The sequence below is a fragment of the Aythya ferina genome (genome assembly GCF_964211825.1).
Source record: "Aythya ferina genome assembly, chromosome: 13".
NCBI classification, from domain to species: domain Eukaryota; kingdom Metazoa; phylum Chordata; class Aves; order Anseriformes; family Anatidae; genus Aythya; species Aythya ferina.
In genome coordinates, this window is record NC_140311.1 from 413722 (window position 1) to 439799 (window position 26078).

The following is a 26078-nucleotide window of genomic DNA, read 5'->3' on the forward strand; positions in this document are numbered from 1 at the left end:
ACCTCATCCGGAGTTAGTCACCGATTGCCAGAAATGTCATTGCTTTTCCCCACACTCTTCTTGTATTTCCATTTGACTGGGCGGCTCCCACCCCTCTTCTGCTTGCCCAGTGTCCAACCTGTCCGACACCGGCGCCGCTCCCGGAGCAGGGGCCGGGGGGAGCGGCGGGACCCCTCCGCGCTGCCGCCAGGGGGCGCCGCGACACCGCGCTGCGGTCGGGGGCCGGGGGAGCCCAGGGGAGCCCGGGGGTGTCCGCGGGGTGCCCGCGGGTCCGGCCCCGCCGTGCCTCCGCTGCTCGGAACGGCAGCTCCAGCGGGTCCCAGGAGAAGTGCCAGCTTGCTGGACAAAGCAGAGGCACCGAAAGCTGCTTACTTGTTCTGAAGGCCACGCAGAGGCAGCACGCTGTAGAATAATCTCTCGTTACAGCGCTTCCTTGTGTGACTCATCAAGCGGGGCTCAAAGTATTAGCTGGAGTCTGGCTGAAATGGCATTTGATGAAGCATTGCTGGCTGAGGTTAGACACGGGTAAAACTGAAACATAGCAAGGTCAGGAAAAATCAAAATAAATGTCAAGCATTTGACGGGCATCTTCCACGTGGCAGCAGACTTCAGGACCAATAAGTTGTTCAAGTAGTTGACATGGTGCTACCCTCATCTAGGAGAAGTGGTTCTGTCGCTGCGTCCGCTGAGGTGTCTGGTGCAAGTGCAGAAACAGACAGCAAGGGGTGTCCTACTCTGGAGACAAGTCTGTCCTCCAAGTCCTGACCTGAGACGGGTAACTTTATTACTTTTCAGTCTGCTTTGGGAATGAAAAGTAGAATAAAGGTTATCATACACACAGATATCTTATTAAAGTGCTGTTTTTTTTTTTTTCAGTAGTTCTCCACTCGGAATTTTTAAAATAATATCAAATGGGATTAGATTTAAGAAATACCATACGAGTGTGGGCACCTACTTTGAGCATTTCAGTCATCTACAACATGAACAATTGAAACAAATTCCATAGAGAGGTTATTTGTGGTTGCACATGCATGTCCCTGGAAGTTCACTCTCAATTCAAGAAACCTGAAGTCTTGATTTACTAAACAACCATCCTTTTTTGATGGTGTGCCTCTGTTTAAATCACTTGTTGCTAATGCTAGTGCTGTAATTCTGGAGCTTTGCCTACTGCCTTGGCACAGGTCTCTGGGGCCTCAGACATAACATATATCTGAGGAGTTCTGTATCTAAGTTAAAAGAACACATTAAAATAAATAAGATAAGGTAACCTGGCCTCGAGTTCCTAATGCAGCCCAGCTGGATAACTACAATGAGTCCTGAGTTCTCAGAAGTGATAGTGCAGATAGCAAAGGAAGTGGAGCAATTATGTTCAAAACACACTTCACCGATGGCTCTTAACAAGCCAGGCTGGCAGAGGAGACTTTGGCAGAGTCTTTTGTACTCACAACCATAGAAAACAATCAATAGAAAAGCTTAACTTCCTGGACCTACACTGAATACTAAGTTAGCAAAAGAGTACCTCATTATTATACTACTTTTTACAAGGAAACAGTGGGCAGAGGAAATGTGACTCACTGCAAACACTGGGATAAAAAAGGTACTGTGCAAATGGACAAATAAGCCACTTGCAAGTAAGCTCCACTGAGTGCCACTATCGCATTCTGGTTGAGTCTCAGGACATTTCAGGATCCACTCCAAAAGGATTCTTCGTTATTCATATAGCTAAAAATAGGCCCTGACGGCTAGACTGCAGTGGTCAGCCAACGCACAGAGCAGCCAAATACCACTGACACATTGAATGTAAAACTTTGGACCCCTCCAAAAAAAGACAAGGTAGGTGACAAATTTGCAGTGAAGTTGAACCAAATGTTGACAGCGTTGGGTTTTGTCCTCTGACATAAAAATATATCTCCTTTCCAGCTTTTGACTGTTTACTAATAATACTATTGCACCTAAACATACACAAAAGCTCATGATTGGAAAACAATTGCCCCAGGGAAGTTAAAACAGAGAAATCCCACAGATTTTCCCCCCTTTCATTAATGTCTTCTAGAGTCTGATTGCTGCTCTGAAGGCTGTTTTGAACAACATGCATTTTTTTCTCCATTTTTTCTTATGAGTGGACGTGCTGTCTTTTGTCCACTCTTCTCCCAAGTCCTCTTGGGAGAAGACATTAAGTCTTATAGAAGACATTAGTCTTAAAATCACAAGACTCCATCCATATTTTTATATGGAAAGCACAATGCATGCAAGGTTTGTTTCCGTCAATCACCTGACAGAAAAAAGGATGCTAAGAACATAACGTTATGCAGAAAGTATCAGAAAGGAGGTATTGCCTTAGTCTTGCGAGAACAATTTTAAAAAGTTATAACTAAAAAAAAATCTGTGGATGAATAATAACATAAAGTGATGTTCCTCCTCATCACAGGTGTGAATAAGTGATTTGGACTAACTCAGGAAGAGCAGAATGAAGAGAAATGGCCAGCCTGTGGCTGGATGGGACCACAGGAGAAAAAGGCTCGTGTGCCTTGCTCCAGCTTTTCTCCTAGCACTCTGGTCACTAAGACGTGCTGTGAAGGGATGGATGGATTAAAGCTCATGCACTGCAGCATGTGGCAGCCTGCAGTAAGACCAGACCAGCACCCAACGGGCTGGTTGCCTTCAGCAGCTTTCTGAACAAGCCAGGAAGGGTTCCCATGTGTGTGCCACCAGCCTGAAAGGAAAACAAGAAGTGCTTTGCACTGCTCTGCACATTTCTGAAAACCTGTTCCACCCCAGGACAAGCAGCAAGGTGCGACTAGCACAGACTACAGGGGAAAGACTTGAAGCAAGATCTGCCACCTGTTTGTCCCCACACATCACGGTGCCGTTACTCCCTCTGGTAGAGGGGCAGACCGAGGTGCTGGGCAGGACAGATCCAGCCAGGCTGGGGAGCCAGGCTCAGCTCCGCACAGAAGCTGCCCACCTCCCTTACAACATCCATCAAAATCCCATTCCCCCACCCAGTTTCAGCATGTGAAAGCTGAAAACATAAACTTCAGTCAAATCTTTTAAATTAATGCCTTGGTAAAGCTTTTCTGAAGGAGTACAGCAGAGATCAAACCCATACCTTACTAACACCTACTCATCCTCATTATTGTAAGCAATTTCTTAGTATTTGCAAAGGTTCTGCAAATGTTTGAAGTACTGAATACTGCTATTATTTGACATTAGCTCTTCTTTCTCTTCTTTTGCCAACCTGGAGATCCTGCTGTCTCTAGCAACAAGAGTCGGACTCTCCCACATTTACTGACAGGCAGTAAGGAGCATCTCAACACAAAACAGCCCTGGATGGAGAATAAGGCACGGCTCAGTGTGTGTGGAAGGGTGGCAGAAGCAGACCATACATAAATTACTATGAACCATGAATTGTTTCCACAGCTTTTGGGAAAGGACTAAAAAACATTTCTTTGCCATGTAGCTGAATTTAGAGACTTTACTATAGGTTGTTGTACAATAGCTAAATGTGGTCAAAGCAAGGTTTTCTGAAGATACATCTGGGCCTAATGTGCAGCAGGTCCATCTGATGGGAGTAGGCAGCCACATGCTCAGCCAGCCTGCGTTTCAGGTGCTGCTGTAACCTGTCGTTCACAGCATATCACCTCTGCCTCTCTGCTACCTGAGAATGAGAGACTGCAGGGGATGATCTTTTAACCAGGTGTGGCCTAGCAGAACATAATGTGTTGCATAGCAATGGTCACAAACTTAATGGCTACATTAATGCCTCCACCATAATACCCTGCTTTATATGCCCCCGGGCTATTTTTTGACTTTCCAGCTGTGGGGTTGGGTCTTTCCACTAATCTTCTGGGGCAGTGCTCCCTTCTTGTTACATCAACACAAGCAACAATGTTTGATCATTTCATATAATACAAAAAAGTCCAAGCCTTCAACTAAAGCATTTTGTAAAAGCAAAATTACACATTTCTCATTACATATCTCTTCCCTTTTTTTTCTCCATTGTTATTTCTATATAAAAGGAAGAAGAAAAAAAAAAAAAAAAAGCACTCAGGAGCATTATTAAGAATACTGAGAGGTTGTCATCATCTCGAGTTGAAATGACACTCCTGACAGTTGCTTTAACACACACTGCCAGCTCCTGCTTTCAAGAGTCATATAATTTACAATGTTTGTACTTACTCAGGAATAGGGGGAGGAAGGAAGGTCATCAAAAAGTTAAAAGTTGATAAATTCAGAAAAACACCAGCCAAACAAGATTACTCACAGTCACTTACCCAGGCTGCAATTCTTGTTCAGAGAGATGCTTCAGGGCTCAGAGGTTAAAGCCAGAGCTTTACAGGAAGGTACAACTTTGCCCAAGTCCCAGAATTGTTCCTCTTCTCTCACCTCCAATGCATGTCAGAGCTAAAGTGGACTTCTAGTGAGGGGCCTTGTAAATTTAGGTCACAAAATGCTGGCAGAAGACTGAAGTTACAGATGCTGTGAAATAACATGAGAAAAGGACTCAAACCTTATTGACGATCTTATGGGCCTTTTCCTACCTACCTGATCCTATGATGACAGCTGTCAGCTGTGGCAGCCCTCCTCAGGTGGGTCTTTGTGTTTCCCCCAAACAAGCTGCACCTTCCTGCCCAATCAGCCAGGCCTCATCTCCCTGATCCCACAGCTCCTTTAGCTCCTGTTCCTCAGTGTGCTGCCCTGCTGCTGCTGCTGCTGCTCCCAGCAGGCAGTGAAGCCCAGTGTGCCCAGCTCTGCTAGAGAAGGGTGAGCTTGTAACCACAGTATGGTTCATTCTCTTTTGTTTGTGCCTTTTCTCTGGTTTCTTGAGTTGGTCTCCTACCCTGCAGGAGAACAGACAGTGATGAGTTTGCCTTAGAAAACTGAAAAGAGCAGATGTTAAACCAGATTCCTCTGGGTACTGTTGTGAAAGGTACCAAAAGGAATTCTGGGGAAGCATAGATGTATAGAAAGCTAGGCACTGTCACTTGCCACCCTGGGCACATCTGGGTAGCAGAAATTCAAGGACTGTTTGCTTTGCCTTGAGCCTCCAAGAGCAGGTTTTAGATGTGTTCTGAGAAACCTCTTCTTGTAACTAGAAATGAGTTTTTGTTTCTTGCTTGATCTCTAAAAAAGAGCTGGCTTCCACCCCTCAGGCTCACAGTCAGGACTAAAAGTTGATGTGATAATTTTGCTTCAGTTGTTCCTCTTTTAACAGGAAAAAAAATCTCAGCTCTTGCCCACCAGATGTCTGTTTCTTCCTAGAAGGCTTTTTAACTCTATATTTTAGCCTTTGCAGTTCTGGAGCCTGACTGTGAACATGGTCACTACTGTGATTAAATATGGTTTTGCCTTTTTAAAATTTGCTGGAGCTGTCTGGGCTTTCAAACAGCAGTTCCTGAAGCAAGGTACCTAGCAACATGAATTTTGTTACATTCTCACTCTAGGAAATTCACATTGTGATGTACTGATGTCTCTGATAATTAGCATGTGTGTATAAATATCAGTTCAATTTTCTTTGTTATCCAAGATTTTCAAATGAAATGTATCATCTTGTCCTTCCCTATGATAGTAGGAAAAGACAACAATAAAAATAAAAAGTTTTTTAAAAAAGACTTGTCTATTAAAACACTTCCCCTGACCCACCACCCTCCCCAACTCCATTATCATTGTGGTACCTTTGTGGCTACCTGAAGAGGCAAGTAACCCCAGTATCACTCTAGCCTGTTTGCTAAGGCAATGCATAGTGAGGCATTCATGTTTCCTGTAAAGCCCCTTGTTTTTATATTAGGCTGTTCACACCTGCTGCTTGCCATAATATCTTAAGCCATATTATTTAGTAATGTCCACACAGAGGTATCTGTACAGAACTTTTCCCTGCCTAGGGCTCCCAGCGGGTCTGGGGCAGAAATGGCCTTGAGCACCTTTAGCAAGTGGTAACTGGATCTGTTTGTGCTGCTGGTGGACCTGGTGATTTTGGTTTTGGCATCACTTGCTAGAGATGAAGTGATCCATAACCAATGTATGAGGCAAAAGTAGGGATCCCAGGGGGTTCTGCTATTCCTTAGCAGCCTCTTCTGTTGCAAGTTTCTCAAAAATGCCTGGGATAACTTGCCACAGGGAGTTAAGGCAGGAAATGGAAGTATTAAGAGCACATGAAGCCGGTATGCCAATGGTCTGTCACAGAAGACTTGAAAAATGTTTTATGAAAATACTTGTTTCACTAGAGATCTAGCCAGAAAAAGGAATCATCAACTGCCATGTAAGAATCATTTTTTTTTATATATAATGGTTGTTTATATTTTAAGCTATTTTTAACTGAATAAACCTCAGGGGAAAATTTTCTATAAGAAACTTAAAATCATATTTTATAATTTTCTTTTGTGGACACCCTATTTTCTGCTTGGTTTTTCTTTCTTTTTTTTTTATTTTTGTATAGGAATCTCTTGCTGTTCTAAGCAAAGAGCTTGTGTTTCTTTCATCAGGACAGACATGGAAAAGCCATATTTTTTTCTCCCTGTCAGTCCTCCGGCTGCCTGAGTTAAGGCTTCCTATCAGGTTGCTGTAGCCTGAACCCACCTGTGGGTTCATGTCACCAACTTCATCACTCCCAGTTAAAAGATTTTTTTTTTTTTTTTTTTTTTACTGAGTTAGCATGCCTACAAAGAAATAAATTAATCCCTGCTGTAGATGCACCTTGTTCCTCCTCTGCCTTTCTTGTCCCTTGGAAAATTGCTTCCTCTAGTGCAGTCTGTGCAACCAGGCACTTGCCCCAATTTCCTCCCATGGATAGACAATTCTAAAGACTTGAGAGACACAGCAGTTTGGCTATATTGATTCTGAAACGTTCAAACTTGCTTTTAATGTCTTTGCTAATGAGCCTGCTGGCCTAGTATGATCTCCTATAAACTGCTTCTTTAACCTCTTCAGGGAGCACTTTATAAAATAATGCAGACCCCAGAAAAAGGTTTTGAAATGTAAAATACTGAAACAATGTGAAGAAAGGATTGCAAAACTACTGGTGCTTTGCTAGGCCCAATGAATCATAGAATTATTTGGTTTGGAATGGACCTTAAAGAAAATCTAATTCCAACCCCCCCGTGCCATGGGCAGGGACACTTCCCACTAGATCAGGTTGCTCAAAGCCCCATCCAGTCTGGCCCTGATTGTTCACGGGAAGATTGCCAGATCTGCTATTACTTCACAGAATCACAGAATTTTCTAGGTTGGAAGAGACCTCAAGGTCATCAAGTCCAACCTCTGACCTAAAAAAAACCCTTGATTTAAAGCCTATTGAAACAAATATCAATGAGTTCTAAACATGGATTTAAAAATCCTTATAAAATTTTTCTGGGATTATAGCATTGGAGAAAAGGAATCACCTTGCCATGAGTGTCAGCAGGCATCAGATACTACTTTTTAACCAACACATGCTATAGTAATTCCCTTGGTTAACGTGTCTTGAGACCTCCTGGAGGAGAGGATGCTGCAGCAATATCCCATCATCATTTGAAGTTTAAAACTGAAATCCTATCTCTGCTGATAGTGGTGAAACAAGCAGTATGAAGATTTACTTTCCCTTTTTAATGTATCTTACTGATTTGCCAATCATTAAATTTTAGTAAGAAGAAAGCAGTGGTTTAAAGTAATAATAAGCAGTTCTAGAAACAGTGCTGTTGGTAGAGTCTTCAACCCTATTGAATAAATGGGGAAGTCTAAAAGATTAGCACTGACTGTAAATCTTAAAACCTTGCCTAGCATCTTAAATGATCAATTGACAAATGAAAGTCCAGTTTAGAAAGGGATCTCAGGATAGAAGAATGGGTTCAAGAAATTTGGAGACAGTATGAGAAGGCAGAAAAAAGTCTTTCCAGAAAGATGAATGTCACCTGGAAGAATTAAGAGTTTTTTTTTTTTAAGTTCCAAATAAGCATGTGTTTGTTAGTGCAAGCTGCGACAACATTAAGGTGGCAAGAAGCCCATGAGGAATAAATAGAAATGATGTTGTGAGCACGCAATCAGCTATGAGTCACCAGCATTCCTTTGCTACTCACATCATAATGGGAGCAGAACATCTGGGCAGTGCAGTTCTTAAAAGGGCTGAGCATCTGCCAGATCAGGCAAGGGAAAAAAAGGCATTTTCATGAGTCCTTCTAAACCAGGCATGAATTCTTCCCCGTGCTCTGAATCAAATATGAAGCAACATCATTCTTTAGTTCCATGACATTTTAGAAAGCATGATTTTCCAATTATTCCCTCTTGAAAATGTGTGTATATGCACATGGTTATATGTAAATAAGCATAAAAGCCTCATTTGAAATATGTCCTTCATAGATACTAGTAAGAGTGGTGGAACTTTTCTAAGTTTGCAGAAACTAGCAGAATTAGGTCACAATTTTGGTTCAAGATCTTATATGAGATTGGATCACATTTTGGCACTTGTTGCAGTTACCACCCTTCCATGATGCCTTGCAAGTTAGAATAAAAATATGCTTAACGGACCCATCTGGGACTTTCTGCTCAAAGTCAAGCCCAGAGGCTCTTCAGTGGTATCACCAAAATCTCCCTCCCCAGACTGGATAATCAGATATTTATTTTTTTTTTTTCAGTTTCTGGAGACTGAGAAATGAAATCCAAACCAGGTGCAAGGAAATTCTCTGCTCATTAGCAGCTTCACCTGCTGTCATGGTCTATTTAACTGCTATTCCCCCTCAGTAAATCACAGCTTGCTGAGAACACTACAGGTACAGATTTGTAGTGAAAATGAACTCATTTAAGTAGTGAAGGAGTTAATTACTGGTAAAATAGCCAGAGTTAATGGAAGTAAGTACGGGTCATGTGAAACTGAGAGGGTGTGTGGCAATCGATAAGCTGGTGTCAGGATGAGGCCATTAGGGCCTATTCTACTCAGATTTGGAACTGCCTGTATTTTGGCACAGGATCTTTTCTGGAGACAGGTAAAAGTTTAGCTGTTTCTGAATATTTTTAGGTCAAAGTCTTGTAAGCAGTTGTGCTATTTCCCATCCTTCCCATTACTTGAGGTGACCTTCCCATAATGATCCCCACTTCTCCATGTGACTAGTGGGACCTTGTCCTTTCTGGTCCCTTCTTCCTATTTGTTTTGTCTCCTGGTGAGGCTGAGCTAGTCATCCTAGGAACAAAGCCATGAGGGGGAGGAGGGTGCATTTTTCCTTGTCCATGATTAATGGACAGTGTGCTTGGAGCTAGTAAGTGAGATGAGTCTTTAAAACAACATTCATCAAAGGAAAGAGCTTGTTGGTTGCTAATTTATGAGGGAGAGTGATTACCCTCCCTCCGTGGGCTGCTAATCCAGAACTGACTCACTGACTAAAATTGTTTAAACCATAATATTCCTGAAGTATTACGTTTCAGATTGAGGCTTAAAGGGCCAGGAGCATAACTGGCTGACACCGTTATGCATGTGTCCTCATCTATCTTGAGGGAGTACTGCGGCAGCAGGAGCAAAGCCCAAAAGCTCTGGTGGTAGAGCATGCCTCTCTGGTTCTCCCAATAACCCCAGTGCTGTTCCCCTTCTCCCTCTTGCCACATGCTTTGCACATGAAAGCCATGTGCTTTGAAAAGAGGCAGTACACTTAGGAAGTTGGTAATTTGAATAAAGGCACAGAAAAGAGATTCTTTTCAGTGGTGTCTTCTGAGTGGCTTGGCCAGGTAAGCTTTCATAAGGCACACCAGCCATCTGCAGGCAGAACTGGAGTGATTATCACAGCTACACTCATACCCAAACTGTGTAACTAAATCATTTGCCCAGCAAGGGGAAGTTGTTCTCAGTGGGAGGATCTCCTCCCAAGCCCAAGGAGACTTTGGCCTGCGAACCTTGCTTCCTTGAAGAGTTCCCTTGCCTCCAGCAAACGCCCACACAGGAAGACTGCCTGAGACAGACCCTCCTGTGGAAAGCTCTTCTACTTTATGTGGAAACTAAAAATCATCTAAAAATGAATCAGTTACTTAGCAGTCTAGTAGAGGACTAATCATCTCTCAGCACGGCCACCTAAGTAGGAAGAGATGCGCACACTCCAAGCTGGTGCAGCTGAGCCCTGTGAGCATCTCCTCTGGGGGCAGTGAATCTCCTCTGCTGCCTGAGGGGTGGGGACAACACTAAGAAATCCATGGTCTCGCACAGGAATGTGCGTGGCATATGCCTGGGATCTTGGCAGGGACTGTACAAAGACTTGCTTTTATAAACCCAGCTCCAGAGTCTCTATTCTGGTTGTCCCAGTTGAGTGTCTGGGCACTTGTCCCAGGAGGAGAGCGCTGTCGAGCGAGCAGCAAGAAGGATCCGTGCCGGCTCGGGGAGCGCGCTCCTCAGCCCCGCCGCACAGCCGGTGCTCAGCCTTTAGCTCCCCGTGCGCGGACGGGCCGGGATGCCCGGCGGGACGCCCCCGGGACGCCCCCCGCGGGGCGCCGCCGCTCGTCCTGGAGCGCCGCGGCCGGGCCACCAGGTGTCACCGCTGCGCTGCTCCCCGGGGCCTGGCAGGAGCTCACCCGTGGGCTGCGGTGGTGGGGGAACCACCCCAAAAGTGAGCTGCACAGACCAAGCCTGTTAACTCGTTCCGTTTCTGGAGCTCTCGGGCCGAACGCATCTCCCACAGAATCTGCAGGTTCTCTGCTCCTCGCTCTCCATTTGTTGGTTTGCTGCTTCCCTGTTTCCCGGGCTCTGATCCAGGCTTCTCCAAAACTGGGTTTATTCAGGTGCTGAGATGTGTGCAATCCTGACTTCCTTCTGGAGGTTTCCATCCAGCCTCAAAGGCAGTATCCTGGATAGCATCAGGAGCTCCTGTTTGCTGCCTGGCACGTCCCGTTCAACTGAGCATAGCCTGCAGTGCAGGCACAGAGAGCTGGAGGCAAATTATAGACTTGCACTCTCTGTCATGGTTTCCCCCTGTATTTGTATAATGTTTAGCAAGCAGTTGTTAGAACTGCCTACATCCTAGTAATTCTGTCAACTTGGAGACAAGTTTGGATTGGTTATGCAGTTGCTAAAATACAAACAAATATTAAAAAGGTCAAAGAAAAATACAGGCTTTGTAGAATGATCAGAAAGATTTTTTTTTCTTTCTTGGAGTCTTCCTCAGGTTTCTGCAAATGCTTAACAAAAGTTAAAGGTCTGAAAATGACCCCAAAACCGCCATGAGTTACATATTTGGGTTTCTTGATAGCCTGTGAATGGAAGCCTGCTGTAACCCAGTTCTGCAATTATTAATGCGATTTTAACTTTCAATACATGTCAGGAAAGCATTTAATGTCTTAATACTTCCTCTTGATAGTGCTCCCAAATTGACCCTGTGATCTGCTTCTACCTTGTCAGAAAAGATTGGTGCAAAACCAGTGGAGGGTATTTGTTTTCTGTTTGTCTCTTTGGGCCAAAGGTGACAGCATGGGTCTTCCTTTTGCTGTGCTCCTGAGGCAGAACCACTTCTCTGCTTCCCGGATGCATGGCTTTGCAGTGAGCAACTCTGTTCTTGCTTCTCTTCCTCCAGCAGCAGCTGAAGTTGCTCAAGGCCTTTAATTAGGTACAAACTATCTGAAGTTAATCATCACATGGGTAAGTACGGACCCCAGAAAAACACACTTCAATGTTTTCTGGGCCTGACTGTTACAGACTTGGGCTGGGAACACAACCCCAGTCCAGTCTGCTCCTAGTCATTTATGAATCCTAAAGGCTGGAGAAGTCTCATTAAGTCCACTGAGCCTTCTGCAATCAGTTAGTAACAGCATCTTTATGGTGATTTTTTTTTACTGGTAAAGCCATACCTCAGGCTACAAGGAAACTCTTTTAATGGATGCATTTCTTAGAAAAATAAACACACACCAAAAAGTGCAAAATTAATTAGAGAAATAAAATCCCCTCTGAAATAAAATGGGAGAAAGAGAAAAGAAAAACTAAGTGGCTTGATTGTACAATGTGGTAATTTTCTTAAGTCTGAATAAAAATTTGTCATTAATGACAGAAAAAAAGTGTACCCTAAACTGTTGTGTACACTCTTCTTTGCCTTTAGTTATAATTGCAGGCTGCAGCATCCTATGTGTGTGACAAAATCAATGCGTTGTACAAACAGTTTTTCAGGGTTATTGTACTTCACAGACTGAGCTTGTCCAGAGCTTCAGAAATATCTTTACTGACACCTCCTCAAGCTGAGTTCTAGATTTTGGCAATCCAGTCTCCTGTGAGCTGAGATATGAGTTTCCAGTATATGCAGCATTAAAAACGGATACACGCCGATTGCTGAGAAGCAGCACTTGTTTTGTTCCCGTGTCAAGCATTGTCGGCACGTTCTTTGCGACTCGGCTGCATGACAGCTGGGAACCAGCTAACTGCTCCTATTTGTCAAACATGTCACTCAGCAAAAATAAAAACAGCTGAGAAAGCCCTGGCTTCTGGGAAGTCGGCAGATACCATCTCTGCATGTCAGAGCCATGACTGTGTCAGGGAACAACATTATCACTGTACCTTGGCATTGTGCGTGGAGCTCTCATCAGCCTGCTCCCACTGCGCACAAAACCCTTGGTGAAGGCAGAGCCACGCAGATGCTGGGCAGCCCTGCGCTGCTCAAGTTGCTCCTGCACCCATCCCACCTCAAAGATGTCAGAGGTGGAGCCTGATCATGCATACAGAGCGTGCTCTCACCAAGAAGGGGCATGGTGTCATCTTCAGGCTGATGGAAAGGGGCACTGAATGCAGAAAGTCTCAAGACTTTGCTGCCAGTCTGCCTGATAGAAGAGTGAGAGAAGGAAGACTTCTTTTACTGTCTTAATGCCTGAAGAATCCCAGAATTTATTTTTAAAAAGGTTGTGTAGAATTAAAAAAAGAAAAGATGTGACTATAATGTGGTGTGGGACTGTGTTGGCTACCTGGAGAAGGACAGCTGGGGCTTGGGATACTGGCAACAGGTGGACCTTTGAGCTCATATTCCCACATTGACAGATTCTCCCTCTTCGTGTTCAGCAAATCACTTTATTTTTCCACTCTCCCCTTTCTGTAAAGTGAGGTTAATGATAGCAATTTCTGTGCTTCACAGGACTGCTGGGTAGGAATTAACATTTGCCAAATAATGAGACATAAAAGACATGATATTAATGTGGAATAAAATTGCTGCAGAGGAAATGCATTTTTTAAATTGTTGGGATCTCAGGAGTGAAATAGCTGGGCATGATGGGTCTAGACTGAGGAATAAGAATTAGATCTCAAAAACATTTGGGAGTTCATGTAATCTGGACTGGAATGCCTATGGCTAAAGCAGTAAGAGCGTGGGGTTGTCTTCAGGGTACAAAAAATGTAAATTCTTTCACTGGAAATAGAAAGGAAATCCTCACGTTAATGGGATCCTTAGGTAAAGGATCCCAGCAATGGGTGCTTTTTTTGTCTTCCTTTTTGAGTTGGCAAATTTAATATTAAAACTCATGATTTTAAGATAAAAATTCATAGCAGCAGACAGAAGTGATCTCCCTTGCTCTCTACCTCCCAGCCACAATGTGGAAAGCCTTGTCCAATGTTTATAACGATTCCAGCACTGAGGAAGATAAATGAGGAATTTGTATTGTTGGACTAGATTGTGTGTTTGTCAATAATTCCGAAGTAGTTCCTGAATTAGTCTATTATTAATAATCTATTTTCACCATAAATGGGAGGACAAGAAGTTCTAGCAGGCAATGCATGAGACATCCAGGAGAAACTGATTAAAACAAAGCCAGAAATATCATCATACTAGAGTTGTGAGTCAGATCCTGACCTTTCAAATAAGCACCACAGCGAGACAGCTCATGCGGCTGGGATGCCGGTGACCCAGGTGACACTAACTGGACAGCTCAGCACGGCAAGCTTTTAACAGAGGGGGGAACTGGGAAGGTCACACAGTGACTCTGGTGTGGAGGAGGCACGAGGGGCTTTGGGAAAGGCTCTCCTGGCCCAGGGCCTGCCTCCTGCCAGGAGACTCGCTATCCAACTCCGAGCAGGTCCTCCTGTGGGGCTGGGGAGCAGTGCCCTCCCCAGCCAGCCCTGGCTTGAGACCGGTCCATGCCTCCGGAGCACTTGGCTGTGGTTCTGTGGGGGACAGCAGCCCGGGTCAAGCCAGTGTCAGGCGCTGCAAGGGGCAGGATGAGTCCTGAGCCTGTCCCTGGTTCCAGCAACAAGTAGCAGAGGCATGCCATAGCAAAGTGTGCATTTGGTAGGAGCAGAATGCTGCTAATGCCCATTTGGGTTCTCCTCCTAATTTTGGCTCAGGATCCAGACTTTCACCGAAGTCAGAACTGACTAGTCTGGTGTATGACTCAGGCCATAGGCAGCACAGAACTACCAGCTCCTCAGCAAGCGAGGATGTAATGTAAGCCTAACCCTCAGCCTGTGTTTATCTCAAACTTGTGCCTCTCCTTTATCCCTCTTTGTGTTTTGTGCCAGCCGTCCCCACCAAAGTGCCCGACAGGATCCAGGGCCGCTGTGTGCCGGGGGTTTTGCTGTGCTTGCCCTGCCAGGTCCTGCAGCCCCAGAGCGATGCAGCGAGCTCTGCTCCCGGCGCTGCGGCAGACGGGAAGGAGATTCCAAGCATGTTAATCAGCCGAGCTGCTGACCTTATCCATTCTGCTGCAGGAAAACATTTTCTATTGCTCCCTCTTAACAACGACACACTGCCTCCCTTGTTCAGTCACCAAGGATCTCCACAAAGGCAGAGAAGAAAGCCCCATCTTCTCCATGAGCAGAGATCCACGGGGTCCTGCATACTCTGCGCCGAGGCCTCCTTTGGGGAAACTTTGTGGTGCCTGAGTCCCAGCTGCCGCTGCGGGACGCTGTGGGTGATGGAGAGCTGCCAGCTCCAGCAGCCCTGGCTCTGGCCCCGCGGCCCTGGGCGCTGCCCCGGCGTGACGCCCAGGCAGTGGAGGGGATGCTCCAGCGCTGCTGACCCAGCCTCCCGGGGAGTCGCTCGCCTGCCTGCCCACCCGCAGCCCTGGCATGCAAAGAGGGCGAGAGCTTCCACGCCTTGGACCCAGGGCCCGAAGCTGTGTTATCCGTCGCCTTGCCTTCCTGTTCCCCAGGGAGCTGGGCAGATAGCCGCCTGGCTTACGCACACAAAGCCGTTAAAACATACAGACAGCTGCTGGCAGGAAAACAGCGTTTGTCTGTATTAATTCACTGATAAAAAGCTAAGTCTTTTTTAAGGTCATGGGCAGCGGAGTTGTTATGTCACATCCTGCTGTTTATTCCTCCACAGCAGCCCTTCACTTTCTGAACACGCAGAGCAGCAATGCCTCTTTCCAATAAATTAGCTCTGCTCACCAGCATTGCTTGGTAGCAGCAACAACCAGCAGGCCACGCTCCAGCAGCAGGAGCACGAAGAGCAGCAGCACATGATCAAATGGCGAGGTGATACCCAGGCAGCCTGTGGTGCTTTGCTCTCACTGAACTGTGGGAGTTGCTGCCTGTGCAGCTCAGCAGTCAGCAAAGCCTAATCAAAAGCTAGGAGGTGGAATGAATAATTAGAAAATTGTCTTCATATTTAGTTTCCAAGCCCAGAGTTACTCGCCTTGCCTGGGGGCTGTGGATGTTTGACAGGGATCTTGGTTGTTTCCTGGGGTCATGGACACAATTTTCTTCCTCCAAGGCAGAAAATAGCCAGATAAAAACAAACAAAAGATACTGCTTGTGTTGATTCATGAGGAAACAATTTCCCTTCTACTTTAGCACCATACCAGCAGGAAACTGGAGGGCAATATGCCACAGGGACATAGAAAATGACACTACGTACAGATTTCCTGGGTGTTAGATAATTCCTTGATGGCCCTAAAATCTGTAAGTAGGTTTACACTGAACAATATGATGTAGATTAAAGATATTTGTCTCAGTCTCTAGTAAGCTTCAACACAAGAAGGAGCTTAAATCATAGAATCATTAAGGTTGGAGTAGACATCCAAGATCATCTGATCCAACCACCCCCTCTACCACCAATGTCACCCACTAATCCATGTCCCTCAGCACCTCGTCCAACCTCTCCTTGAACACCCCCAGGGACGGTGACTCCACCAATTCCCTGGGAAACCCGTCCCAATGCCTGACTGCTCTTTCTGAGAAGAAATGTCTCTCGATTTCCAATCTAAATCTTCCCTGGCACAACTTGAGGCAAATCCCTCTAGTCCTATCGCTAGGTAGTTGTGAGAAGAGGCTGCTCCCCAGCTCCCCACACCTTCCTTTCAGGCAGTTGCAGAGGGCAATGAGGTCTGCCCCGAGCCTCCTCTTCTCCAGACTAAACAACCCCAGTGCCCTCAGCTGCTCCTCACAGGACTTGTGTCCCAGACCCTTCACCAGCCTTGTAGCCCTTCTCTGGACATGCTCCAGGGCCTTGATGTCCTTCTCCTAGCGAGGAGCCCAAAGCTGAACACAGCACTTGAAGTGCAGCCACACCAGAGTAGAGCACAGGGGGACAATCAGCTCCCTGGTCCTGCTGGCCGCACTATTCCTGACACAAGCCAGGATGCCGTTGGCCTTCTTGGCCACCTGGGCACACTGCTGGCTCATGTTCATGTGAGTATCAATCAGCACCCCCAGACCCTTTTCCTCTGCACGGCTTTTGAGCCATTCTCAGTGGAGTGTTATCTACACCACTGGAAAACGGGATGGGAAGGATAGGGAACAGGAAGGGAAGTGAATCTCCTTGGTGCTCCCTGCTGTCAGCTGTGCTGGGACTTGTGCATGAGATTTCTCCAGGTTTGTATCCACACCTTGCAAGTGGCTCTGCTTTTGAGCCACTCAACTCAAGTTTCAGTCCCCACATCTTGAAGCAGTTAAGAGTTTTAATAGCTTAGATTTCACTTTGCAACTAGAAGCCTTATTTGCTACCCGTATAATTGCCTATTATTATCTGCTTTTCAAGTCACAAAGTGGTTTCTTCCTCCTGTGAATCTTTCCGTAATACCTCACTCCTCTGTCAGTGACAAGGCAGTTTCACAACTCTGACTTCTCTGAGCATAGCTGCTGTAGTCTGAGAATTCAGTGGCATTTGGTTATGTTGTGGCAGCTGAAGCAACCCTTTTTGCCACTGCTGGCCTCAGTAATTACTCCAATAAATGACCTGAAATGCTCAGAAAGGTGCTATGTAGTGATTCTTGAACGTGCTGTTTCTGAACTCATGAAAATTCAGCCCTTTGGGTTGAAGGCTCCCATCAGCTCCCATTCATGGAGACAAAGCCTTGTGTTTTCTGGGTCTCCTGGTTGACTCTGGAGTCTGTGGCTCTGGCTTTTAACAGCAGCTGCTCAAATAATCCCGTTCTGTGTTTTGTAAATATTCAGGAGAAGAAGACAAAAGATTGTCTAAACGAAGTGAGCGATTTTGCTTTCTCTGAGAATTGAGTAGCTGCTAAACTGCTTCTCCAACAATTCTCCAACAGCTCCAAAATATTTTTCTCCCCTAGTGATCTGTCTTATTATTTCTGAGCTGCCTTGTGGCCACGAACATGATGATACAGTGAGTTAGACCATCCATTTCCTGTTTTCTCCAGGATTGGGGACATACTATCTTGAGTAGAGTGTAGCAGAATGTGTTGGTTTGGTCGTAAGAGTGGAGATAGCACAGGGAAAGGTAGCAGAGAACTACTCAAACTAATCCAACATTAAAGATGTTGATTTGCATTAAAATATATATATATATATATAATTGTAGGTCTGTATTTGTTTCCTTGTTTCTGCTATGATCTTTCTTCAGTAGTGAAATAGCTTGCAAACAGAGGTGCAAATTTAACAATTTGTTACACTCCATTGCCCACCGCCCTAAAAGACAGTAAAAATTGCTGAAAACATCCTGTTTCTAGAAGCCCTCAAAGGAAATCATATATGGTCTGCAATCTTGAAGGGCATTCTGATGAATACACAGATTAGCTCTCCTGCAGTTACCCTCAGTTTGGAATTTTGAAGTCATGGTCATCAATCTCTGTGAGCAGTAACTAAGAGAGCAGTAAAAGCAAAATGTGCTCAGATATAGAAAAATCAAAAAAATAATGAGAAAGTTAGGTTAGAAGGCAAGAAGCATTCATGGCTAATTTTGAAGGGAACTACCAAAGGATCTGCACTCCCCATCACCAGTACAGTTTCCTCCTCCCTTTCTGCACCCTGTCCAGGATGTTCATGCCACTAACAATGCCCACTTGGCCATCCTTGCGAGCTTCTTATATATTTTTATAGATTTTTCAAGAAACTTTTTTCTGTCTCCTAGGTTGTGAAGAAATGGATAGTCCTTTAGTACAGTTCATGGATGAAGCACGTAGGAACTGGGATAGGTTTTTTTTTGGCATTTTAGTGACATGAATATTCAGGCTGTCCTGGGACATTCACTGGAAATCTCTTTTCTACCAAAGTTCTGAGCTTCCTAAGAACCCAGAAAGAGTTTACAAGCAGCAATTCAAAAAATGTTTTCATAGCCTTTGAAGAGCCACCCTGTATCTTCTGGTCCCCTTTTATGTTCGATACTTGTCAGAGCATTAAGATGAGTATTAATTGCTGAGCCCTGTAGGAAATGGGAGTGTTATGATGTGGTCTATAAAGGAAGATCTCACATATTTCAAAGCACTCGAGAAACAGACAAACCCAGATAACAACATCAAAGCTGACATTATGTTCTTCTTATAAAATACACAGCATTTGGTAGAGGAAGAAGATTTCATAATATAGTTGTGTTTCTGGAAGAGAATAAAATACCACTTTGTGAACGTTTCAGAGCTGCAAGAGCTGCACTGTTCACAGCTCCTAAGCTCAGTCATCAATCAAAACTCTCTGGGAGACCAGTTCCAGTAGTCTGATGGGCAAGTGCAGAGAGCAGTGAGGAATTACACCTGGGCCAGGGAGGGTAAACTGGTTCAGCCAGGCATTTGCCAGGTGTGTGGGAGGGGAGGAATTTGCAAATGCTTGCCAGGGACTGGAGTTGACATTATCTTGAAATGATTTTAAAGTTCTTTGAAGTACAATTACACTTAACAGCTTTTCATTTTAATGCATTGATTTCTCAAAAGTAGGTATGAGATAACCTGGAGAAAAACTAGTGTTTAATCTAGATTTGAAATTTTGAATTTTTATTGTCTGTCTCCAGACCAGACCAGGGTCTCCATGATAACATCCAGTAGTGAGATCTACGTACAGATTGAGCCCCAGGTTTTATTTAAAAACTAGATACTTTGGGAAAAATAAAAATAATAATAATAATAAAGACTAACAAGTTTGAAGAGCAACCAGTAGAAATTCCATCATGACCTGGTAGCTCATCTCCAGAAAGCAACTGTGTATTGATAAAGTGTTCATTAAATAAAGCTTATTTCAATTATTATCCAGCTCTGGTGGAGAAGCAGCAGAAGTCCCAGTGGAGAGATAGTACTGGATTACATAGATGAAGATTATCATAAAACAGACACATAAACAGCATGGATTCATAATGCACAAGAAGTCTACCTGATTGCTGAGTCTTTGGCTGTGCAGTCCTAGCAAGCACTCCACCAAGGCAGTTTTCCTGTGGGTGTAATTGCAGATGAGTCTGGAATAGCTTGGAGCCTGGGGTGAATGTAGTGCTCAGAAGCTGTGATATTTCTCAGCTTTGCTGCAGGAAGCTAAGGACTGCTGGTAAGCCACTACTGACCGATAGTCACTCCTGGAGCACAGTGGGATCTCTGTGGAGCAGATCAGCTGCCAGAAGGTCTGTGGCATCTGGTCTTTCAGAAGAAAAGATAAACTAATATTTTTAAACTGTAGAATGGTATTTATTTTGCTCTTTCTATTGCCCACACATTCATACATCACTTTCTTTCTTTTCGAAGTCTTCTTTTCAAGCTCTTTTTCAGTGTGTAGGATCCCAACCTAAACAGAAAAGAAAGGAAATCACTTGCTGAGCAGCCTTGCAGAAGAATCTCATGATCTAAGGTGCTCACCCTGCTTGCTGTGGTAAGGAAGGTATCCAGGTGCCTATGTGGGCCACTTCCATCACTTTATTGCAGTCCTGATGATTGGCTGGAGCAGAAAACTCTGGCTGGCATGAGTAGGAGAGGTGAAGAGCTGCAGCTGCCTTGAAAGCTACCTGCAGCTTTAGCATATCTTTTCTGACAATGAGCTTCTCACACATGGAGAGGTTGTCAATTCACAATCACTTCAAATGCAGGCAAAGCAGAATATTGGCCTATCTTTGTTCACAGCCCCATGCAACTGTAACAGCCTTTTCTGCACCTTTTCTTTTTTGAGATAAACAAATACGAGTTCCTGAATCAGAATTGGAGAGCTTAGACTGTAAAAATAAGCAGATGGCAATAGCACAGAGATTTATCTGTGCTCTTGTATGAGGTCTCCAATGTTGACAAGAGATGACTACTTTCATAACAGAAGGATTTTAGGGTTCAATTCCATAACTCAGTTTAGGCTGGTCTGAGTCAGGCTTTCCTCCGTCTCAGCAAGCCACATCAGTGACCAGAGTAACTTTTTTTTTTTTTTTTTCTTCATTTAGATTATACCCTGTTCATTAGCACAAATGAACTGAATGGAAAGAGGAAAATTGCTCCCCAGGCCCTGCATTTGGCAGTGAATTTTCTGTATAAAAAGGAAATGCCTGTCTCTTCAGCTTTAATTGTTCATATTCTTAAGCAAACAAAGAGAACATAGTAAAGAGAGGTTCACGGTATTCTTCCTCTGAAGCCATTCATGCGCCTCTGGGAAAGATTTGGCTTCTGTGCTTGCCAAGCTAATCAGTGAAACAGAAAACACAGAACATTAATGCGCATTTTAATCCCAGGCACTGCATAGTCACAAAAAAAAAAAAAAAAAAAAAAAAAAAAAAAAAAAAAAAAAAGAGAGAGAGAGAGAGAAAAAGTTTGAAAGATAAATCCACCTGATACCCATGACTACTTGACACTAAACACCTTGGACTAGAGAGAGAAAAGCAGAAGGGACTTTTCCCATTTTAGTACCAGCAAGGACAGGAATAACAACTGGAAGAAGAATGGATAGGACCCAAGTTCCAGGTTGGACAAACCCCAAATACACAAATTAATCCATCATCCAGTGTAATTAAGCATCACTGACGTGAGCAGTGGGTTGCCAGAGCGGCCAGATGAACAGACGATGTGGCAGGCTTTCCACAGGTCTCAGTGTTAGCCTTGGCTCTGCTTGTACTGTGGATAGCATAAAGCCGACCAAAGGCTTTGAAATCCTGCTCCACGTTTCCTCTTGGGAAAGGCCTTCACTTAGCATCTGTATCTGAATCCTGACATGGCGTGGCTCTCCCTCACTTTGACAAAATATTTTGTAGCTGTGGGTTAGGTGTTTGGAGGCATGCACCGTGCGATGCAGCACACAGCGGAGAAGGTCAGGCTGGAGTGTGGGGCAGCCTCCCCTCTCCTTCCCTCTCCTCCCCTTCCCAGCCCCTGCTTGCTTCAGTTGTGTCCCAGGCAGCTTCCCTGAAAAGACCGGATGTGCCATGAGCAGCAGCAGAGGTGACTTGTCTCTTCTTGTGAGCAGCTTGCAAAATGTTGGAAAAGCAAGAAGGAGTTTCCTAAGTTTTGTTCTCACATCTAGAAAAGGAGGAATCCTATAGGACTGTGATTTAGATCAGCCCCTCAAGTGAAAGAGATGGATGCAGGAAATCAGCATTCCTGTGACATCTTCTTGTATCGAGGCTACGGCCTCAGACAGGACTAGCAGCCTCTTATTTGCCAAGCACAACATCCAGCAGCTGAGCAAAGCCGCCCCAAAATCCAGAGGAAGATCAGAGAGTTTCAAGAACATTTTGAAGCTTCATTTGACATTTCCCTGGAGATAACAAATCTGCAGGTGCTGCGTGCAGGGTCATGCCCAGAGCACCCATCCGGGCTGCAGTGGCCAGGGGCTGGGGTTTGCTCCCCAGGAGACTCAGGTGTCACTGCTGGCACCCGTGGAGCCACACGGCCACAGATCACGTCAACAGCCATGGGCTAACTGAGACTGTGTTGGGAACTGGAGATCAGCAGCTGCTTGATCCACGAAAGGTGTGGAAGCCTCGGCAATTCTTCCGAGATGAAAGCACTGCAAAGAGGTAACAGGCAGTAAACCTTCATGTATTTTCATTCTGCTTTGCATTTGTTCCAGTCCTGGTTCCGGAAGATTTAAGATTAACTCCACAGAAGCAGTATTTGAGTTTCCATTTGAGTAAGTTGTAGAAACTATTGCAGATAAAGGAGCCTAAATTTACACATGTAAACATATTTTGCCCAGTAATTGGAACTTGGAACAGTCTTCACAGAGTATGCTGGCTGGCTACTCCGTACAGCCACATGCTAGTTGGGTGGTTTGCCTATTTACTTGTTCCCTGGATTGTTTAGAACACTGGATGATTCTGCATCAGGAAGGAAAAAATGGAAAATTACTACCTTGACCACAAAGTATTACAGAAATCCGTCCCGAAATAGCTCTGGAAATCTTTCTGTATTGCTTGGTCCCAGGTCCAGAGGTCATTTTCCAGTGCTTTCATTTAGCTCCTTAGACCTGAGATTTTGAGGCTGCAATTTTCCCAAGCACTGCATTTTGCAAACACACTCAAGCTCCGGAATTCTTTGCCTGCTTAAAGCTGTAGAGATGTGAGTGTGGTGTGGCATAGCTGTATGTCTGAAATAGCAGTATTTTTCAGCAGCTAAATGCCAGCCCCTCAAGTAAGTTCCAGCACTGCTCAGCAAACCTGAGGCTTTCCCTGACATTGAAAAATGCCCCTCTTTGCTTCTCATCAGTTAAGCCAGTCCTCCTTTGCTGCAGTATTTTCCTGGACTGCCGTGGAGAACATCACAGCCTGCAGCCCTGCTGCCTGCCAGTGTCCTGCACAGGCTCTCCTGCTTGTTGCCCTGGGGCAGGTAAAGCCACCTGAATTCCTTGCTGCCAGGTTTTTGTGCCCCTGGGCTGTCCGGGCTGTCCTGGGCACGCCATCACATGATGGCTTCATTTCTTCAAGAGCCTTTGGTGAGAAATCCAGCACTTACCTTTCTGGGGACCCAAACTGGCTGTACACAGTGGGTCCTCCTTGTCCACACTGCCTTCTTTAAGCAAGAATGTTTCTCTAAAACCAAGGCATCCAAACATTTCCTCTAGTCCATCACCTTTCTCCACATGTGTGTTGATTTTGTTTTTCAGGCTGCCTGGAAGGGAAGCTGGACGTGCTGATTTGAAGTGACCGGGATTGCCCCTGGCTCTTGTTTTAGAAAGGATGCCACATTTGCCATTTTGTGTTCCCTTGGTGGTAAGACAGGTTTAATTTATAAATTAAAAAGCACAGTAATTAGTGTTTTTGTATTTGAGCACTTCAGACCTTCTGGGGAAGTACTGTTTGGAGTATGCTCTTCAGATTTCATTATTGTAACTTCATAACCTCTTTTGCCTGAATTAACTGAAAACTAAAAAATAAATGCGTCAGAGTGAGTGACTGACAAAAACAAATGTCCCTTTCTGATTGTTTTTGCTTCTGCTGCCACATGTTTGCAGGCACAGAGAGCTGTACTACTCATCCCACCCCTGCTGAATTTCTAACCTGCAGAGGCTTTCAGCTGCCCGTTCTCCCCACGAGGTTGTGGCTGCTTCAGGCATCACCTGCTGCCCAAAGCCCTCCTGAGCCACAGCTCCTTGCACAGCTGCCCACAGGAACACTTGTCACCATATTCAGGTACCCATATCAGGGGCCTGAGGGGTGCTTTTGCCCAAGCAGAGCTTGGAAGGACACTAATTGCTGCCAGCTTCTCTGTGGGACCATCCTTTGTAAGCTAATACATTTTTTTTTTCTTTTCACTTCTCTTCCTTTTCTCAGAGCTGCACAAAGAGACAGACTTGAAATGAATGCACACGTGGCCACTACAGCTTGAGCCTCATCTTTCTTCATTCCTCGCTTCCTCAGTACGTGAGTTATCCCAGCAAACCTATCACAACTTCAAATCAATCCAGGAGCAGAAATAATGGGCAAATGCAGGATGCCCTTGTTTAAAGGCAGGAAAATGCACAGCAAATGCTGAGGTACTACTGAAATTTTTCTCACCTTGTCAGATGCTTCCAAATCCCAGTTAATCAATTTGACTTCCTAGATGATGAGTGGAGAGGTGTAAATGAGAGGTCTCCGCTGTGTCTTCTGGTCTCTAATGCTTTGCCAATGGCTCAATGTGGCAGGATTCCCGTTACAGACTCTTGCCGGCAGAGTTGGAGCTCTCTGCCCTCAGATCCACAAGGCACTTGTAGATAGGCTTGTTTTTAAGACTGAAAAGTGAACAAGTTTTGAACTTCTCATCAAAGGCAACACAACTCCATGTGAATGCAGAGAGAAGTGTGCATCTAAATGCAGTTTCTGGATGGTCTCAGCTGAACTTTAGGGTCTCCTGCTTACGGTGTCTGTATTTTCACAGACAGACTAAAAGCAATACGCAGAGGTTGGTGCACCAAAGAGCAGACTGCTTTCAGAGGTGAAGAAGTGTACAGTATCAGTATATGTACATGACACAGTAAAAATCGCCTACTTTCTCCATTCATTGTCAAGTCATTTTTGTTAGCAGTGAGTTTTCAGTTAAGGAAAAGATGGTTTGGGTTTCTTTTTTTCTGTCCTATATTCCAACAGAGATTATGAAGAATGACCAGATTTAGCACCTACCTAAGAAGAAAACTTACCCTAAGGCGCGTTAAAGGCTTGGAGACTTCTGGAGCCAAAAGTCTACCACAGCAAAGGATACTGCATTCTTCTGAAATGTTAGGGTGGCTGCTCTTCCCAGAAATGGGGGCTGTCCCTGTGGACTGCAGAGTGCCTACCAGTGCAGTGAGCTGCGCTGGCGTACCCAGAGACTCCAACAGGACTTTGCTGTCTGTCAGTGTTATCTGCTGGTTTCATACCACCCACAATGGATATCATGTGGCCAGATGTCAGATGGGAACCGAACACACTGTCAATGGCAGTCTGTGTGATTTTAAGGAGATAAAAAGGAAAAAAGAAAAAAATAAAGAAAAAAATAAAGGCTCAAGATGCAGACCCAAGAGGACTAGCTAGACAATACCCATCAGCTCAGGCAGAGGGAAGATTTACAATGTCATATTGGTTTTCTTTGTTCTGTCACCCAAATCTTTCAGCTGAAAATTCAAGGACTATCAAATCCATTTTAAAGCCTTTCTTTTCCAGCCACTCTGAAGTTCCATTATTAGTAGCTATTACGTACTTGCCATTTGTGTTTTGAATAATAAAGTCTAAATTGTAACAGTCCACAGAAAATCAAATGCAATTGCTATTGCATTGTTGGTCTTTTCTTGTTTTCTTTCTTTTTTAAAATTTTTTTTTTCTTTTTTTTTCTTTTTTTTTTTTTCTTTCTATTGAAGCTCTTTTTATAAGACTTTTCCCTCCACCCACTTGCTTATGATGAATGTAAGTGCTCTTTAAAATATATGCTAATGGAAGATTTTAATCTGAAATAATGTGTCTGAAAGCACTGTTCCCATTTATATGGACAGCTAATGCTGGATCATACTCTGACCCTGGGGAAACTGTGCCTGAATATCACTGGAAGTTTAACTTACAGTTCCTGCCACCTGAATTTTAATTTGACTTAAGACAGCAAATCAATTTAAAATTTCATTATAGTTTCTGTTTTGAATTTGAAATATCAGATGTTTAGATATCTGACATTTTTATCCCAGGTAGGCAAAGCTTCCACACAGCTCTGTCTGGAGGGAGGCTTGAAGTCCCTGCTTTGTGAGCTGAGCTCAAATGGAATAGTAATTTGAAGGGAAGTGGTCTGGTGCAGAAGATCTTGCCCTGCAGTTCAGAATTTGTTAATTCAATCCCTGGCTATGCTGCCATCACCTTATGTAAACCTGAACTGGCTTTTTAAATGCAAGTCTCATGAGGGAGAAGGGGTGAGTAACCTACATGTTGCCCATCTGTATACATTAAAAGGTGAATGCAGGTATCATGCATGGTGATAAATATTTCAGAGAATTGGCTGTGCCTTTTGTGCCTCAAAATATGACGATGATAACAGAGCAGACATCAATATTTGAGAGCATAAGGAGTTTTCCTGAAGCTGGTAAGTTACAATGCCTCTGT

The 26078-nt window shown here is 44.5% G+C and overlaps 2 long non-coding RNA genes across 3 annotated transcripts in view; one reads left to right on the forward strand and one right to left on the reverse strand.

The window, feature by feature from the left end:
* Positions 1–270: 270 nt before the first annotated feature.
* LOC311443779 overlaps positions 271–26078 on the reverse strand; it is a 28986-nt gene continuing 3178 nt past the window's right edge. The window contains exons 2-3 of the long non-coding RNA XR_014697496.1: positions 4275–4479; positions 271–799 (exon numbers count right to left, since the gene is read on the reverse strand). This is a non-coding gene — a long non-coding RNA (uncharacterized lncRNA). The remainder of the gene's footprint in view (positions 800–4274; positions 4480–26078) is intronic.
* Positions 4649–25215, forward strand: LOC311443778. Of its 2 annotated transcripts, none has more exons than XR_014697494.1 (3): positions 4649–4764; positions 23144–23669; positions 23811–25215. It is a non-coding gene; the product is annotated as an uncharacterized lncRNA (long non-coding RNA). The 2 variants fall into 2 exon arrangements; XR_014697495.1 differs by having other exon boundaries at positions 23144–23249; positions 23492–25215.